The sequence below is a fragment of the Gorilla gorilla genome, chromosome 17 (assembly GCF_029281585.2).
Source record: "Gorilla gorilla gorilla isolate KB3781 chromosome 17, NHGRI_mGorGor1-v2.1_pri, whole genome shotgun sequence".
Taxonomy (NCBI): domain Eukaryota; kingdom Metazoa; phylum Chordata; class Mammalia; order Primates; family Hominidae; genus Gorilla; species Gorilla gorilla.
In genome coordinates this window covers 106,004,697-106,022,253 of record NC_073241.2, presented here as the reverse complement: position 1 = coordinate 106,022,253, position 17,557 = coordinate 106,004,697, and the positions used below count along the sequence as shown (strand labels likewise).

At 44.2% G+C, this 17,557-nt stretch overlaps 1 long non-coding RNA gene across 2 annotated transcripts in view; it reads right to left on the bottom strand.

Annotated features, from left to right (window-relative positions):
- Nucleotides 1–7,791: 7,791 nt before the first annotated feature.
- The window catches only part of LOC101136124 (uncharacterized), a 35,602-nt gene continuing 25,836 nt past the window's right edge, over nucleotides 7,792–17,557 (bottom strand). Inside the window, exon 4 of one of the 2 annotated variants that reach the window (XR_008673475.2) lies at nucleotides 7,792–8,092. This is a non-coding gene — a long non-coding RNA (uncharacterized lncRNA). Of the gene's footprint in view, nucleotides 8,093–15,364; nucleotides 15,732–17,557 lie in introns of those variants that run through there. The other variant, XR_008673474.2, reaches the window with a different exon arrangement.

Genomic DNA, 17,557 nt, shown 5'->3' with positions numbered 1-17,557 from the left:
AGCCACGGCCTCTGGTTCCCTGTGTTCTTAAGATTTGAAGTGGGGCCTTGGGTTACACGACTTCATTTGCCCTTCAGGAACATTTGCCGGTTCCTTCCTAACATCTTCCGCCCTTCTAGTTGATGGCCAATTGAGTATCTGATTATTTGTTCCAGGATCTTTCCAAGTATTGATTCAAAGGTCAACAGTCTGTAACTGGGTACTAGGTCATCTCTTTTAAACAATGGCCACAGTGTCTCCTTTGAAAATCCTCCGGAGACTCTCTTTGTCCTCTGGGACTTCTCCTGTGACTGCCTGTTTTCCACAGTGACTGATGTGTGCCAATGTGTAAAATGGCCAGGAGTGTAAAACATCAGACTTCCCCAGAGCAAACGCATCCTTTGCAAAGTGATTATTTGGTTATTCGTCTTCCTCTATTAATTTGCTTTTCCACCCGTGCATCTATATGGAGGTTATGCAAGTTTGATGTTCACAGAGGCATTCTTCAGCAAAGATAATTACTCAAACATTAAAAATATATACATTCTGTTGTTTTGCTTTCCTCTTTCAGAAAGGGAGCTTTAAAAACTTTTTTCCTTCACCTAGTAGACCTGGCAGTATATGAATGTTTGTTATTTCTCCTGTGCTGTGGAGTCCTCATAAGCTTTGCCACCTTACAGCTGCACCACTCGCGAAGACCCTGTTTTTGTGATCTAGCTGAATTGTGACTTCAGGAAGATGAAGTTTGGATGTTGCCGTTCTTGTGGCAACACCACAAGTGACACAGGTGACACACCAATACAGGGGGCTGGATGCTGGTCCCCCCTGGGCATGGCGTGAATTCTTCAGAGTATGGATGTACGCAGTGTACGGGTGAGGGGTGTCCCTGTTCGTGTCCCTAAAGAGGTAAGCTGACTCCAGATGGCCTGTTCCAACTCTGTCCCCAGCCCCTCCAGGGCGGGGCCCCACCTGCCTGAGGCTGTTCACCCCCAGCCTCTTGGTGCGACAAGCCCCTCGTGCTGCCAGGCCTTCTTGGAAGAGGCACCAACCATTCCTGGCTACTTCCCAAGGAGCCCATCTGGTGAAGGAAAATGAACCATCCTCACAGTGGAGACAGTGATGGCAGCTGCTACAGACATCCTCTGCCTGCTCCTCCTACCCATTCTGGTCTCTCCCTCCAAATACACCTGGATTGGCTGGGCCAGCACCTCCCCGGGGAATGGGACCCCTCTGTCCTATGAAAACAGCTCTAATCACTGTGAGTCCCCATTTGGTGTGCACCCCATGAACTTGGTTTTGGGAGAGACACCTGATTGGGAGCCATAGCTGCGTCTACTGCACCAGGGACCCACAGCCCCATCCCTTTGCCTTATCTTCGCCCCTCTTTGTGTTCTTGTAGACAGATGGGAAGGGAGATGGGGCGGGGGGCAGATGGAGTGTTTGGAGGGGCAGATCAGCCTGGACTGATCGCTCCCTGGACCTGATGAGCAGCTGAAGTCACTCCTGGACCCTCCCACTGTTACTGTTATCTGTGGGACCCTGTTTCCCAGGGTTGGGGCCTTCCTCTGTCCAGAGTCGCTTCTCCTCCAGAAGGTAGGCATCCTTCAGGGGCACGGTTCTGAGGGCCTGGCAGGACTACACGTCTTTATTTTACCTTCATGTTTTATGGTTTGGTATAAAACTATAGTTTTACTATAGCTTTCCACTTAGCATTTCCCTAGTTTATTTACTTTTTATTTTTATCAAAGAAAATGTCCAATAGAGCGAGACCCTACTCCAGGCCGTTCTTTTGGTGTTGACCACTGACCCAATCCATTTAAGTCATCTGTGTGTACCGGCAACGCTGGCTTCATTCACTTTCTCCTATTGTTGCCTTGTTGATTTTGGTTGGTTTTCACAGTAGGTCCTAAAATTTCTATTTTTGAAACTCTAAACATATATATAAAAAAAGAGAGAGTAGCGTAATGGACCCCTGTGAACACGCACTATGCAGCCTCAACAAACATCAACTCCTGGGCAGCTATGTCTCCCAGGCTGCAATACAGGCCACAGTGACCATATTGAAGGCACTGCGGCATCTTCCAACCTCCCTGCGACTGAGCAACCCACTTCCATTCTAATGCCTTTTCACCTGGGAGCTGCTTGTTTGTTGTTCCCATTTTAAAGCCCTCAAGATCATCTATTGAATGATGGCGTCTTGGAATTTCATGACGACAGACCTGTGATCATGTCTCCTTTCATTCTGCTGGTCCTTGGCAGGTCTCTTACATTTGGGCACTTGTTAGTTCTGTAAACTTTTACTTGACTTCATCCTTCAGACCTTCTACAGAATTTTTTTTTTCGAGACGGAGTCTCGCTCTGTCGCCATGCTGGAGTGCAGTGTCACGATCTCAGCTCACTGCAACCTCTGCCCCCCGGGTTCAAGCTATTCTCCTGTCTCAGCCTCCTGAGTAGCTGGGACTACAAGTGCCCGCCACCACGCCCAGCTAATTTTTGTATTTTTAGTAGAGATGGGGTTTCACCATGTTGGCCAGGATGATCTCGATCTCTTGACCTCATAATCCACCCGCCTCAGCCTCCCAAAGTGCTGGGATTACAGGCGTGAGCCACTGCGCCTGGCCAGAAATTTTGTTTTATTTTAGTTGTCATTCCTACAAATTCCAGGAGCTGTGATTTAGTCTCTGTCTGTGTGCACGTGTGCGTTCATCTTGCTGTTTTATGAATGCAGCATTTGCCTAAGGATGTTAATATAGATTTTTTAAAAGTTTTTTTCTGCTCTCTTTATAGACTGCTTCCTCTATGTTAATTTTTGTAACTTTCGTTATTTTTTTTAAATCAAATTTCTTATGGTGCTGGACTGTCCTTTCACATTGACGACCGAGGTACTAAAAACCAGACTGAGGCACGGCAGGGCCTGTGGGCGAGGGGCGTCATTCATCTCCCTGTGGGGGGAAGGCCGCCCACCCATGGCTTCTGATTGTCTGGGAGCAGGTGGTCAGGGGCTCCTGCACTGAGAAAACTTTTCCTGGGCCCCCTGCATGGAGCGCCCCCACCCCTGTGAGATGGAGAAGGAGGGCGAGAGCTCCCCCTGTGGCCCAGCTATGGAAGGAGACCCTTTCTGTTGGGCTCCTTGTGGTAAACGACCTCTTCCTGTCCACATCTTCAGCTGTAGACACGTTCCCTGTACTTTACCACCTCTCATCTGTTCCTGCCTTCTGTACCTTGTTGAAATATCTCACTGGCTGCTGTTTTTCCTCTCATTTTCTTTGTTATTATGAATAATATCTTTAAAACTATTATGCAGAGCTTTAGGTAAAAGAGAAGATAAAATCCATCTGGTCAATCCACTGTGTTAAATAGAACATATATTTCTGAAAGTTCTTTTTCTTTCTTTTTCTGATTTCAGTTTTCTTCCCTTTATATATTGTGTCTTTTTTTTTTTTTGCCACTCATTCCTCTAACCCATCTACCTCCAAGAGACTGATTTCTAAATCTCTCACGATCTCTTCCCTGTTAGACATCAGATGAGCAACAGACCTCGTTCTGTTTGATTCCTCCAACGTTCTAAGGGAGGAAGCTCTCTCCAGTGTAGACCAAAAATCGACTTGGTGGTCTGTGGTCAGCTGAATTGTTTTTCCAGAATGTAACAGGAGTTTCATGCCCCATCATAACCAGATGTAGCTGAAAGCTTTGGTGAGTTGACCAGAAAAGGTTTCCTCGACCTCTTCATCATGTGGGCATCTATAAATAGACTCTACTGCGATGTCGCCCTCGATCTTAATCCGCCTTGCACAGTCTAGTGAGTGGCTTCAGGTTTCCTGAGAGATTTTATTCAGCGGATCGTGGTGTTCATCCACACGGATGCAGTGTTCCCTGCCATGATGATACAATGTGAGAATGTGAGAGATTTTTTGCCCTGCAAGGAAAGAACTGAATTTCTCATTAAGTTGAAGAAATTTTTATGATCATTGAATTATTAAGCTCTGGTCTTTTCAGAAAGCTACCAAGGGAAGGGAAGGAAAAAAATAAATAATAAATGGTGTTTTTTTGTGCAAAGTTTACATTTTTTTTTTCCAGGGAACAAGAAGGACGCTGATAAAACTCCAGATGCTTTGCTCATCCATGTCTACTCCACACATTTCTCCTAGACGGCGGCACCTCCTTTCCATCCTGACTTGGAGGGGCTTCATTTCAGACGGGCCGTGATTCACATTTTCTTACAGTACTTTGAGCTCTTGAAAGCCCTGGTAGAGATCATTATCATTTCCTTCTTTAGCCTGGCTCCGGAGCTGTGGTGGCTGCATTTCTTTGGTCCTGTTTTTTTATGAGCCTCACCCTTTGAGTACCAATAAAGGCTGCAGTAAAGGGACTGATCCAGACCCAGATAACTGCATGGCCAGAACAAAGTGCCCCAGCCTGAGCACCGTGACAATAAATGGAGCTACACTGAAGCAAAAAGTTCCAGAGAAATGGGAAGAGAGGTGCCACAAGAGAGAGCAGGACTCTTAATCTTTTGGAACTAAAAATTAACTGTTACTTCCACTACTTCAATTTGGAGCCTATTTGAAGGAGCAGTTGACATATGCTTTTATACAAATTTGTTGATCTGTATTTTCCTATATTTACCTTATGCACTCCTCAGTCATAACACTGCTAGAATGTCCTTTGTGTAATTTAAAAAGCGACAATGGAATTTTTTGAAGTATGCAGGGGGAGAAGTGAAAAGATGTCCACAGAGCAGGATGCTCCTTGTCCTGGCCCCCATCTGTCATCAGGGGCACTGGGAACAGTCTCTGTTTTTCCTAGGAGCAGCGATCACTTAAACTAATTTACAAAGTAAGCTGATTTCTGCCTCCTAACAGTTACTGAGTGCTTAACATTATAGGAAATACAGTCTAGGTCTAAATTACTTGCAAGGGATGTTTCAAAAAGTAGTCCTAAAAATTATTCAATCACCAAGAAATTATCCTTCATATAAATGTGTCAGGAGCAGTATGCATTGACATTTTGAGTAAATATTTCAGTTTTATGTCGAATGTATATTCAGTTGCTTCTGAAAAATAGATTGTAAGCAAGCAGATGGGGAAAAATATTTCAAAATGGAATTTAAGAGGATCAATTGTATTTAGAACCAGTTGTATTAGAAATGCAGCATAATAAGAGGTATCTTTCTCGGAGCTGTAGGTATTGTTATAATCTGGGATTTGTTTCCTGTACATCTGGATATAGATCATTATGTAAATAAAAGAAATGCCTTTTCAATATTCAAAAGTTTTTTTTTTCTTTTTGAAGCACAGCTAGTTATGTTTTGTTGATAAGGGAACATTAAATCTTTAATTTATTCCAAATTTTACTCACGATACTCAAACTGCTCTCACTCATTTTAGGTTGAGACTTTTCCAAGCCAGGATTGGGCTGATGCAGGGGACCTCCTCCGAGCAAGAGGGTGCATGCCATGGATGACAAAGGCAGGAGCTGCTCGGTCCAAACCCGGGTCCCCCAACCACCGTCTAGCGGACGTGTAACATCGGGCAAGTGATGCAGCTTTCCTCTCGCATTTTCCTATAAAATGGAGCTAAATATAGTCCCTACCTTATAGGGTTCTTATGAGGATTAAGTGAGTTAATGTGGAAAAATCACTCAGGACAGCAGTTGGTTATTGGTATCATATAAGGGGAAACATGGACTTCCTCAGATAATGCCAACGATTGACCCTTTCCTGCTGGGTATGTCCAGACAGTAAAACTCCTCTGTGCTTCAAAAAGTAAAGAACTGGTTCCATAGATGTGGGACATGAGCAGGGGTGGTGCTGTTGGAAATTTTGCTTTTTTGTTTAATGTGAACAATACCATTTGTTCTTGAGTGGTTTTGCCCAGGTATTATAGGCAAGGGGTCTTTGAAAAATGAATTTATGGCCAGAAGTGGCTGTATCTTCTCAAGCAAAGCCCTTGGTGGTTACTGATACCATCAGTAACTGAAGGCTATTCTGGTTAGGGCTGAAATTCTTTTCCTTTTACAGAAGTTGGAGACACCAGATAAAAGACACTAAAAAGTTATAAAGTAGATTTAGTGTTGAGTACGTTCCAGCATTCTCCATTAATTGTGTGGTTTCAAACAGCAAAGGGCTACCTCCTCTTGAAGACAACTCATGAGAGGATGATGGGGAGGAGATGGGTCCTGGAGGACCAGGAGCAGGGAGACACAGCCATTTGTGGGAAGAGCCCGTGGAAAGGGCATCCAGCCAGACTCCAGATCCCTCGTTTTTCCTTTGGCCAACTTCATTGCATCAACTTGTAGTTGATGTACTACTAGCAAATTGTAACAGTGTGTAGACTACTTAATAGGCGATCAAGTGGACCAAGAGGAAAAGTGGGACCTTCCTGGGGCACACATGCAGGTAACATGGAAACTATAGTCACTTCCTGGTGCTACCTCTTAGCCAGGCAGTGTCCTTAGTGATATTGCTTATGCCTTATTATCACCCTGTGTGGTTACGATCCTCCACTGCACAGGTAATGAACATGAGGCACTGAAGGTAACCTGCCCAGTGTCCCACAGGGCTGTGGTGTGAGTGTTTACATCACCCAAAGCATTGAAATCCTAACTCCCAAGGTGGCGGTATTTGGAGATGGGGCATTTGGGAGCAGATAAGGTCATGAGGCTGAAGGTCTCATAGATGGAATTAGTGCCTTTATAAAAGAGGCCCCAAGAGAGACTGCTTGTCTGTCCCTTCCACTGCGTGAGAACACAGCAATAAGGTACCATCTACGAACCAGAAAATGGGTCTTCAACAGACGCCAAATCTGCCTTGACTGCGGACTTGCCAGCCTCTAGAACTGTGAGAAATACAGTTTTGTTGCTTATGAGCCACCCAGCCTATGGTACTTTGCTATAACAGCCCAAACAGACTGAGACACAGTGAGTGGACCCTGTGACGCCAGAGTCTGTCCCTTGGCCACCACTGTTGAAGGCCAGAAGGGTGACGGTCGTGATCAACTCAGTGCACCACTGGAGGCCATATGGGTAAACAGCAGACTGTTCTCATTGAAAGCAGGATGTTGGCAAACTGACAAACTGCATCTGCAGCCCAGAAGGAATGCTGAGGGCAGTCACGACTCAGGCACAAGTGTTGCTTGGGATTAGACGCATCTGGAGCCTGTTAGCAATAATGTGAACCTGTGATCAATTAAGCAGCTGACCAGTCATCACCTCCTCCTCCCTATTCTTTCTACCCAATAAATACAAAGGGCTGGAGAAGCTCAGGGCTGCTGCCTTTGCTCACCAGAAGCGGGGAGCTCTCTTCTTCTTCCCCTGGCCCTTTCCTTTAAAACAGTTTCTTTTGTCTTAAGTTTTCATTTCTATGTTCATCCCCCTTCATTCAGTCTCATAATGACGGTCTCAAGTAGTAACAGTGGTAATTGTCATAATGATGGTCTCAAGTAGTAAGAGTAGCAATTGTCGTAATGACGGTCTCAAGTAGTAACAGTAGTAACTGTGGTAATGACAGTCTCAAGTGGTAACCGTGGCAGTCTGTCACACACCACCTGTCTTTCTTCCTAACCGCTCAGTACCTGGCTCCCTGGTGCACTCATGAGACCTGCTCTTCCCTTCTTTCTCACCCCTTCCACTCAGTCTGGAAGTTCTCAAGCACCACTGCTGAATCAGCAAAAAGTGAATGTGACAGACACAGTCACTGCCTTTTGAGAAAATTAATTCCCAGACAGACAACACTGCTATGGGCAGAATGTATAAAGGATCCCTCAAATAAGACACAAATGCTACACCTCACCTTCAGGAACTGTTGTGGTTTGGATATAGTTTGTTTGGCTCTGCCAAGTCACATGTTGAAGTTGGTTCCCTAGTGTTGGAGATGGGGCCTGGTGGGAGGTGTTTAGGTCTTGGGGACAGATCCCTCATAAATGGCTTGGTGACGGTCTCACTTGTGCGAATTGTCACTCTTAGTTTGCATGAGAACTGATGGTAATAAAAAGCCTGGTGGCCAGGTACGGTGGCTTATGTCTGTAATCCCAGCGCTTTGGGAGGCCGAGGAGGTGGAGTCTGCAGTGAGCCGAGATCACGCCACTGCACTCCAGCCTGGTGACACAGCAAGACTCTGTCTCAGAAAAACAAAACAGAAATAAAGATAATAAAGATCAGAGCATAAAGAAATGAAACTTAAATGAAAACAGTACAATCAATGAAATCAAAAGTTGTTTTTTTGAAAAGGTCAACAAAATAGACAAATTTTGCCAGACTCAATAAGAAAAAAATGAGAGAACACCCAAATAAATAAAATCAGAGATGAAAAAGGAGGCGTTATAACTGATGCCACAGAAATTCAAACAATTATTAAAGGCTACCATGGGCAACCATATGGCAAGAAATTGGAAAACCTAGAAGAAATGGATAAATTCCTAGACACATACAGCCTACCCAGATTGCACCTTGAAGAAATCCAAAATAACAAATAACAACATTGAAGCCATAATAAAAAGTCTCCCAGCAAAGAAAAGCCCCAGACCGAATGGTTTTACTGCCTAATATTACTAAACATTTAAAGAAGAACTAACACCAATTCTACTCAAACAATTCTGAAAAATAGAGTACAAACTCATTCTATAAGGCCAGTATTACCCTGATACCTACACCAACAAATACAAACCTAAAAAAGAAAACTACAGGCCAATATCCCTAATAAACATTGATTAAAAAAATCCTGATGAATATTGATGCAAAAATACTAGCAAACCAAAGTCAATAATACATTCGAAAGATCATTCATCATGACCAAGTGGGATTTATCCTAGGGATGAAAGGATGGTTCAACGTGTGCAAATCAAATCAATCAATGCAATACATCTTATCAACAGAATGAAGAACAAAAATCATATGTTCGTTTCAGTTTACATAGAAAAAGCATTTGAAAAAATTCAACATCCCTTTGTAACTTAAAACCCTCAAAAAAAAACTGGGTATAGAAGGGACATACCTCAACATAATAAAAGCCCTATATGACAGACCCACAGCTAGTATCATACTGAATGGGAAATAACTGAAATCCTTTTCTCTAAGATCTGGAACAAGACAAGGATGCCAACTTTCATCACTATGTTATTCAATCAGCACTATGTTATTCAACACAGTCCTTGAAAGTCCTAGCTAAAGCAATCAGACAAGAGAAAGAAATAAAGGACATCCAAATCACAAAGGAGAAAGTCAAATTATCCTCGTTTGTGGATGATATGAACTTATATTTGGAAAAGCCTGAAGACTCCACCAAAAAATGATTAGAACTGATAAACAAATTTAGTAAAGTTGCAGGATAAAAAATCAACAAATAATCGTAGCACTTCTATATACCAACAGTGAAAAATCTGAAAAAAAGATCACATCTATAATATTAATAACTACAACTAAAATTAAATACCTAGAAATTAACCAAAGGAGTAAAAGATCTCTACAATGAAAACTATAAAACATTGATGAAGGAAATTGAAGAGGATACTGTTGGGAATCCTATTTATAGATAGCAAACTCACTCTTTCACCCCAAATTCTGCCATCAATAATAATTATTAAGATAAATGTTGGGATTTTTATTTGCATCATCCTAGTGATTTTTTTTGAGACAGAGTCTCCCTCTGTCACCAGGTTGGAGTGCAGTGGCACGATCTCGGCTCAGTGCAACCTCCTCTTCCCAGGTTCAAGCGATTCTCCTGCCTCAGCCTCCTGAGTAGCTGGGACTACAGGTGCCTGCCACCACGCCCAGCCATTTTTTTTTCCTTTGTATTTTTAGTAGAGACGGGGTTTCACCATGTTGGTCAGGATGGTCTTGATCTCTCGACCTCGTGATCTGCTCACCTCAGCCTCCCAAAGTGCTGGGATTACAGGCATGGGCATCGCGCCCAGCCTGCTGGCCAACTTTCTATTTTTCCTTCTTTGCTAATAGAATCGATTTATTCAGGTCTTGAGAAACCAGTAAGTGGATGCTGGTTATTGTAAGTCAATCTTGGCAATTCTACTTCCCTTGCTACTGATTGTTTTATGTGTGGTTAGTCAATGCAATGCTGTCTCATAATGTTTAAGAAGAAGTTGGTTGAAGGTTTTATTAGAGGGGTTCACCCCTAATAAAAAGGGGTCCAATGAGGACTTCAAGTCCAGGCTCTTATGGGAAGGATGCTGTTTTCCCTGCTCCTTCTACTAAGTAAAACTATAGACCCTGAACATAATACAAGAGACAACCAAAGGAGACCGCTAGAAGATGGAAAGAAGAAGGCAAGCTGGTTAGAGGTCCCAGGACTGGAGAAACAAAATAATAGCAGGGCATCTTACAACCCACCATCCAGCAGAGAAAGAAAATCCACTCTGACCCACAACCTAGCCACAGAAGGTGGCTCAGGTAGCTTCATTCCTCCCCCAGATTTGTGGAATCCCACCACCAACACCAGGTAAGCCCAGCAGCACCAAGAAGAATGATCACTCAGAAGCCCCACTAGTAAGTGACCAGAGGAATCACTTCCCCGAGGACCTGAGCCTCCCCTCCCCTAACCAGGGACATGGGAGACACAGGCAAGAAGGACTTACTGCAACAAGCACCTAGCCTAGGAAGTTTTTTCATCCCCACTGTCTGCAGACTCCTTTCCCCAACCTGTGGGCACCAGGGACCAAGCATGGGGAAACTATCTGCCTATTTAGGCAGCACCAGTAGGGACCATTGGGAGATCAAGCAGTACAAAAAAAAAATGAGCAGCCCAAAATAACTCCACAAAAGCTCTGAAGATTAAATTGTCGTTGGAACCACAGCATACGAAAAAAGGCGAAGATCTGTATGCCTAAACCTAATCAGGATGGCTACCTGCTAAAACAAAAGAATTAAATAGGGCCCATAGTTCCCTAACATAATAGTTAAAATGTCCAAGATACAATGGAAGATCACCTGTCATACCAAGACTCTGGAAAACCACGACTTGAATAAGAAATTACAGTCACCTGACATTGACATGGAGCTGAATCAGAGATTAAATTGCCTGAAATGAATTTTCAAACAGCCATCGTCAAACTGCTTCAACAAGCATTACAGGCTCTCTTAAAACAAATAAAAAATTAGAAAATCTGATCCAGAAAATAAAAGTTATAAAAAAGAACAAAATGGAAATTACAGAAGTTAAAAAATAGTAACAAGCTTTGCTCACTAGTAGAGTTAAGATGGCAGAAGATAAAACAGAGCAAACTTGAGGATTGAGCAAAACAACGTGCCCAAAATAAACAACAGAAAATAGAGTGAAAAAGATGAACAGAGTTGCAGGCACTCGTGGGAGAATAACAAAAGATGCAACATTTGTATTATTAGATTTCAAGAAGGAAAGAAGAAAGAGAGAAGACAAAAGGATGTTGAAGAAAATTATGGGTGAAAACTTCCAAATTTTGGTGAAAGACATAAACCAACAGATTAAAGAGGCTGAGAAAACCCCAAAGGGAATAAATCCAAATAAATTCATGCCAGGGAACCATATATGTCTGAAAACTAAAGACAAGGAAAAAAATCTTGAAAAGTTCCAGGAAGAAATAACACATTCACAGTAAGTGAGCACCATTTTGAATGACAGCAGATTTCTCATCAGAAACCATAGAGACCAGAAAGAAGTGGCACAACACTTTTCCAGAGATAAAAGAAAAAAACTGTCTGCTGCTAATTCTATATGTGGTGAAACCATCCTTCAGGAATAAAGGGGAAATAAAGACATCCTCAGATGAAGGAAAACTAAAAGAATTTGTCACCAGATATTTACCTTTAACCCTTTTCCCATTTGCCCCAAGAATACTCGCCAGCAGTGCTTGCAGCGGCAGCGTTTACCCCGATATAATTTTGCCACGAGATATCTTTTTTTTTTTTGAGACATAGTCTCGCTGTGCCACCCAGGCTGGAGTGCAGTGGCGCGATCTCTGCTCACTGCAAGCTCTGCCTCCTGGGTTCACACCATTCTCCTGCCTCAGCCTCCCAAGTAGCTGGGACTACAGTCACCAGCCACCGCGCCTGGTTAACTTTTTGTATTTTTAGTAGAGATGGGGTTTCACCGTGTTAGCCAGGATGGTCTCGATCTCCTGACCTCGTGATCTGCCCACCTTGGCCTCCCAAAGTGCTGGGATTACAGGTGTGAGCCACCGCACCCGGCTGAAATATCTTGCTTTTATTATTATTTTTGCATCACTGTAGTATATTAACTTTGGAAACAAAAGACATCATTCTATTTAGGGCATTCTGGATTTAGTTAGTGGTATTCCCATTTACAAAATATAGTAATTTTCAACTGCTGAAAATGTCAAATCCTAGAAAACATAGCATTCCTACAGGTGATGTTAACATCATTCCCAAAGAAGATTCTTTTGATGAATCCTATTTTTCCGAAATACATGAATCTGATGATTCAGGCAATTCTGAAGTTAGTTCTGTTTAGAAACAACTCCAACAACAGCATTTATATTTTATTTTCACATTGAAAGTCAGTCAGATTTGGCCGGGCACGGTGGCCCAGTGCTTTGGGAGGCTGAGGCGGGCAGATCACGAGGTCAGGAGTTCGAGACCAGCCTGGCAAACATGGTGAAACCCCGTCTCTACTAAAAATAAAAAAATTAGCTGGGCATGGTGGTGCATGCCTGTAATCCCAGCTACTGGGGCAGCTGAGCCAGGAGAATGGCTTGAACCCAGGAGGCGGAGGTTGCCGTGAGCCAAGATCGAGCCACTGCACTCCAACCTGGGTGACAGAGCAAGATTCTGTCTCAAAAAGAAAGAAAGAAAGAAAGAAAGAAAGAAAGAAAGAAAGAAAGAAAGAAAGTCAGTCAGATTTGCTTCAGACTCCAAGAGCGTGTTTATGTAAAACTAAATGAGACCCGGAAGTGAACTGCACTTTTTTTGGTTTTCTAAATGGGAAAAGGGTTAAGAATGGGTAAAGGAAGTTTTTCAAACAGAAAGAAAATGATAAAAGTAAAAACCTTGGTGCATCAGGAAGTAAGAAAGGACAATTGAAAGAGGAGAAATGTACGCATCCCAAAGATTATCCTTCCCCTCCTGTGTTGCATAAATCATGTTGATTATTATTATTATTTTTTTTTTTTTTGAGACGGAGTCTGGCTCTGTCGCCCAGGCTGGAGTGCAGTGGCGCAATCTCAGCTCACTGCAAGCTCTGCCTCCCAGGTTCACGCCATTCTCCTGCCTCAGCCTCCCGAGCAGCTGGGACTACAGGCGCCCGCCACCACACCCGGCTAATTTTTTGTATTTTTAGTAGAGACGGGGTTTCACCATGTTAGCCAGGATGGTCTCGATCTCCTGACCTCGTGATCCGCCCGCCTCGGCCTCCCAAAGTGCTGGGATTACAGGCGTGAGCCACCGCGCCCGGCCGTTGATTATTTTTTAAGTGACGAAGGTAACACAAACTAATGGGAGGGAGATAGCCACACTTCACTTGAAGTAATAAAATGTTAACACCAATATCTGGGGAGATGGGCCAAGATGACTGACTAGAAGCAGCTGGTGTGCGTGGCTCTCACAGAGAGGAACAGAAGGGGCAAGTAAATACAACTCCTGCAGCTGAAACATTCAGGTCCTTGCATTGGGATTAATCAAGGAAACAACTTGACCCTACAGAGAATGAAGAGAAGGAAGACTGGACAACGGCCCCCCGGGGAGCAACATGGAGCCAGGACATCCTCCCTCGCCCAGGGAAGCAGGGAGTGAATGAGCCGCCCAGGAAACCAAGCTTCTCCCACAGGTCTTTGCAACCCTTGGCTCAGGAGATCTCCTTGTGAACCCACGCACCAGGGCCTTGAGTCTTCAGTCTGACACAGAGCTGCCTGGAGTCTGGGCAGAGCAGCTGCTCAGGCATGCATGGAGACCCTGGAGCCTTAGATCCTTGGGCTTTCTGGCAAAAGTAGCTGCAGCTCTGGCAAAGAGGGAGATTAGACTCCCATACATACCCCTAGGAAAGAGGCTGAATCCAGAGGGCTGAGCAGCAGCAGCCTGCAGACCCCACTTTCACAGCACCCCACAAGATAAAGGCCCCCGGCTTGGAATTCCAGCCAGCTACCAGCACTGCCCTGCACCTCCCTAAGAAGGAGCTCCCAGGGTGAGGGGTGGGCCACCGTCTTGGCTGTTCAGGTGATTTAGCCCTTCCAGCCTCCAGGCTCTGGAGAGTCTGAGCCAACCTGGGGCGGAAGAGATCCCTTACCACTGCACAGCTGCTCTACCAAAACACGGCCAGACTGCTGCTTAGCAGGTGCCTGACGCCGTTCCTGCTCACTGGGCCAGACCTCCCAGCCAGGGCCTCTAGCCACCCCTGCCGGAGATCTCCAGCTGACAGAGATCTGAAGTCCCCCTCGGATGGAGTGCCCAGATGGACAGGCGGGCCGCCAGCTCCTTGCTTTTTGGGTGACTTTGCCGTTCCAGCCTTTGGACTAGGGAGTATCCGAGGCGACAGGGGGCTGAAGTGGACCCCAGCACAGCACAGGTGCTCTACCAGAACGTGGCCAGATTCTGCTTTTTTAAGCGGGTCCTGATCCCGTTCCTTTCCGCTAGGCCGGGCTTCTCAACCGGGGTCTCCAGCCACTTCCTACAGATGCCTTTCACCAGGCAACAAGTCTGTTCCTCCCTGGGACAAAGCTCCCAGAGGGAGGGACAGGCTGTCATCTTTGCTGTTTCTCAGCCTTCCCTAGTGACACGCCCAGGTTCTGGAAAATCCGAGGTGACTAGAGACTGAAGCGGGCCCCAGGCATAGCACGGCAGCCCTGCAGAAAAATGGCCAGATTGTTATGTGGGTGCCCGTTCCCATATCTCCTCACTGGGCAGGTCCTCCAGGCCTGGGCCTCCAGCCACCGCCCGCCAGAGCTATTGAGCCAGCACCAACTCAGCATCTCCCTGGACAGCCTCCAGGGGCAACTGAAAGTCTCTCTGTCACGGGGCGAAGACCCTAAGTGCCTTATCCACATCCCCAACAAGCGGCAGCCAACCCTAGGAGAGGAGGCCAGTCCATTCCCCACGGGTCTCAAACACCTTCTCCTTTAATTAAAAGAGGACTGCCCAGGGTTGGGTCGCATCCATTAAGATGTGCTGTGAGAGGACGTGATGTTGGAGCTGCATCTGACCCGTGATGGAAACTGAGAACACTGTAGAAGGGATGACCAGGAACGTGTTTAACCAACAGGGGAACCACCCTCTTCTCAATGTCTTATTCTGTGGGAAAATGCCAATTATTCATCGGTTATGAGATGTGTAATCTGTTATTCGCAACCAAAATACTCTACTTGATCTAGGCTTGAAAACTCAAGCTACCTCCAATAGAAGAATTATTGGAATAGTTTCCAGACAAAATATAAAACATCCAGTTACATTTAAATTTCAGATAAACAGTGAATACATTTTTATTTTATTTTTATTTATTTATTTTTTAAATTTTATTATTATTATACTCTAAGTTTGAGGGTACATGTGCACAACGTGCAGGTTTGTTACATATGTATACATGTGCCATGTTGGTGTGCTGCACCCATTAACTCTCCATTTAACATTAGGTGTATCTCCTAATGCTATCCCTCCCCCCTCCCCCTCACCCCACAACAGGCCCCGGTGTGTGATGTTCCCCTTCCTGTGTCCAAGTGTTCTCATTGTTCAATTCCCACCTATGAGTGAGAACATGCAGTGTTTGGTTTTTTGTCCTTTCGATAGTTTGCTGAGAATGATGGTTTCCAGCTTCATCCGTGTCCCTACAAAGGACATGAACTCATCATTTTTTATGGCTGCATAGTATAGTGAATACATTTTTAGTATAAGTATGCCCCATATACGGCAGAGGATTGATTCTTACAAAAAATTACTTGTGTTTATTTGGTATTCAAATGTAACTACATTTCTCACATTTTTATTTGCTAAATCTTGTAACCCAGTATTGGAATAGGTATGGATGTATATGGTAACTGAAAATTAGTATTTGTACAGGCTGCATTAGATTCAACTCCCAATACGTGAGTGAAACTGAGGATCTGTCATTTCAGATTTGTCATTTTGAGAGTAATAATGTCACATTTGTTTTACACATATAAGTATTAAAAATTGGATTTTTCTTTTTGGCTACGACCTCAAAAGCACAGACAACAAAAGCAAAAGTAGACAAAGGGGAGTGCATCAAACTCAAAATGCTTCTCCACAACAAGAAAACAATCAGCAGAGCGAAGAGACAACCTACAAAACAGGGGAAAATATTTGAAAATTATACATCTAATAAGAGGTTAATATCCAAACTATATAAGAAACTCAAGGCCGGGCGCAGGAGCTCACGCCTGCAATCCCAACACTTTGGGAGACCAAGGTGGGTGGATCATGAGGTCAGGAGATCGAGACCATCTTGGCTAACACAATGAAACCCCATCTGTACTAAAAATACAAAAAATTAGCTGGGCATGGTGGCGGGCACCTGTAGTCCCAGCTACTCGGGAGGCTGAGGCAGGAGAATGGCGTGAACCCAGGAGGCAGAGCTTGCAGTGAGCCAAGATTGCGCCACTGCACTCCAGCCTGGGCGACAGAGCAAGACTCCATCTCAAAATAATAAAATAATAATAATAATAATAATAATAATAATAATAATAATAATAAAATAAACTCAAACAACTCCACTCCCGGAAAACAAATAACCAGATTTTAATATGAGCTAGGGACCTGAATAGACACTTCTCAAAAGAAGACATACAAATGGCCCACAGGTATATGAAAAAAATGTTCAGCCTCACTAATCAGTCGGGAAATGCAAATGAAAACCACAGTGAAGTATCATCTCACACCTGTCAGAATGGCTATTAGGAAAAAAAAAAAAAAGATAACTGTTGGTCAGGATGTGGAGAAAAGGGAACCCCTGTACACTGTTGGTCGGAAGGTAAGTTAGTATTGCCATTATAGAAAACAGATGAAGTTTCCTCAAAAAATAAAAATAGCCCGGTGTGGTGGCTCACGCCTGTAATCTCAGCACTTTGGGAGGCCAAGGTGGGAGGATTGCTTGAGCCCAGGAGTCTGAGGCCAGGTTGGGCAATATAGTGAGACCTTGTCTTTACGAAATAAAAAAATTAGCTGGGTATGGTGGCACACACCTGTAGTGCTAGCTACCTGAGAGGCTGAGGCAGGATTGCTTGAGCCCAGGAGGTTGTGGCTGCAGTGAGCCATGATCATGCCATTGCACTCCAGCCTGGGTGGAAAAAAAAAACAAACCTAAACTAAATAGGACTACCATTATGGCCCAGCAATCCCAGTTCTGGGTGTATATGTAAAGAAAATGAAATCAGTATGTCGAAGAGATGTCACACCTGTGTTCATTGTGGCAATCTTCACAACAGCCAAGACTTGTAATTCACCTAAGAGTCCATCTATGAATAAAAGGATAAAGAAAATGTGGTATTGCCAGACGCGGTGGCTAATGCCTATAATCCCAGAACTTTGGGAGGCCAAGGAGGATAGCTTGAGTCCAGGAGTTTGAGACCAACCTGGGAAATATGGTGAGGGCTGGTCTCAACAAAATATTTTTAAAAATTAGCCAAGCGTGGTG